The sequence below is a fragment of the Sciurus vulgaris genome (assembly GCF_902686455.1).
Source record: "Sciurus vulgaris genome assembly, chromosome: 7".
NCBI lineage: Eukaryota > Metazoa > Chordata > Mammalia > Rodentia > Sciuridae > Sciurus > Sciurus vulgaris.
In genome coordinates, this window is record NC_136467.1 from 84,607,543 (window position 1) to 84,609,574 (window position 2,032).

The following is a 2,032-nucleotide window of genomic DNA, read 5'->3' on the forward strand; positions in this document are numbered from 1 at the left end:
ACAAATAACCTTACACATATTCATTTACTACAGGAAGTCGCTGTCTCTTGGGACAGCCTTTCATTACATTTCCTCACCAGGGGAATCTTCCGTTAAAATCTTAAGGCCACCGTTTCCTCAAATAGGGAAACCTTCTCGTTAATTACGCTAGCAAAACTGTCTTTTACTTACCTGAGCACTCACCGCTCCCCATACAGGCCACTACTTGCCGCTTGCCGCAGACCAGCAGGACAAACGACACGTACTCTTCAGAAGTTCATGAAGCAGCTTCCACTTTATTCGGATAACACTCTCAATATATAAGCAGCCTCATGCATAAGCAATCGTAACCAGATATGTCCATCCAATCCTATTAAAGGTCAAGCGATCACGAGCTCAAGCATACATGTAAGATATATCTGTCCACGCGCTAGGCAGCTGAACTAATTGTCATACAGCCAATGGTAAACACTTCCTGTTTTTCTCAAGGCGCATTCAGCACACCCTTTGGCTCTCTGCCAGTCACCATCTTTGGATGCATGTGGCATAACCCTGGGCCCCGGGTCTCGCCCACCACACTACAAGAAAAAAATTTAATGAAAATTGGTCAATGACTGTGTGTAAACCATGGGGCTGAAGTTACACGGGACTGTTACAGAAATTTATAACAGAATAGGTGCTGAAGTACATGTTATCATCATCTGATTCATCTTTTCCTTCAAAGATTCCTTAGCATATTTCTCTGCTTCTTCCCTTATATCTTTTGGAACAATTTCATATCTTCCTTTAGTTAATTCACCAACCCAGCTGAGCTCTAGGTCAAAAGCTTTAGCTTTAACTTTGTCATGTACTATGTAAATTATTTTTGCAACTTCTTTAACAACATCACGGCAGGTCATTTCTTTCATCTGAAGTTTTTCTATTTCTGTCTTTGTAACTTGCCTGGCTTTGCCAATGGCACAGCCTCAATAACCATACAAAACACCTGATGGGTCAATCACGTAGACTTGTGCACGCACCATCATTCACACTGAAAGATCCTAACATGAAACTGCAGCCAAAAGGCCTAACAGCACTGTAGAGCATAAGCATGTACGTACACAGCCACTCTGTCTGCAAGATGATTTAGAGGAATGTTGTAGCCGAGGTTGGATCTACAGTTGGAAGCTTCTTCTCTTGTTATGTCCGCTAAAGAACAAGCATCTGCCAACAAACCTGCTACAGCCATTCCAGCCATGCCAGTCCTTTATTGGAACCTTCTTCATAAAGTTTAGACAGCACTGATTTTTCTACCCCAAAGACAACACCATCTTTACATCTAATCCCAATAGCTGTACTACTATTTTCTACAGCCTTCATAGCATATTCAACTTGAAAAACTCTTCCATCATGAGAGAATGTAGAAGCTGACAGATCATACCCAGTGCCCATGGAGCTCATCGGGCTAAAACCACCAGGATGCGCAGGCGGTATTATATCTTACTAGTTATCTATTACCCACTGACATCATGAATTTTAGTAAATCTTTTTGTTCTATGGTGCCAATGTCCTTTAGTCAACAATCCCTAGAAATACACCTAATAGTTGAACAAGTTAGGTTTATTACTCCTTGCAGTGAGGGAGAAATATATGCTGTGGGAAACTATTAATACAGCAGCAAATGGTCAAACAGAACCTATAATAGGATTCTAATATTGAATATTGAATAATTTGGGTGTGGATCTTTGTTCTGGAGTGGATACTGCCAGGAAGCTGGGGTAATTCTATAGTTAGGTAGCTCAAGAAATCTTACTTATAATACTATGTACATATGCAAATATATAACAATGAATCCCACTATTATGTATAATTATAATGTACCAATAAGAAAGTAAAAGAAAATCTTATTTATAGGAAGAGACAAAACTGTAATTGATTTAAAAAAAAGCAGTCATTTATGAGTTACGAGGAAATATTAAAGTATTTAATATTATACTGTTTATACAAATAACTCTGATCTCATATCACTTATCAACCTCATTGTCTGCAAACATCTCTATTCCAGACAAAGTTT

General features: G+C 39.0%; 1 pseudogene across 1 annotated transcript; it reads right to left on the reverse strand.

The window, feature by feature from the left end:
• Positions 1-618: 618 nt before the first annotated feature.
• LOC306666928 (proteasome subunit alpha type-3-like) lies at positions 619-1,440 on the reverse strand (annotated as a pseudogene). The gene has a single exon. The product of its transcript is annotated as a proteasome subunit alpha type-3-like (transcript).
• Positions 1,441-2,032: the final 592 nt, after the last annotated feature.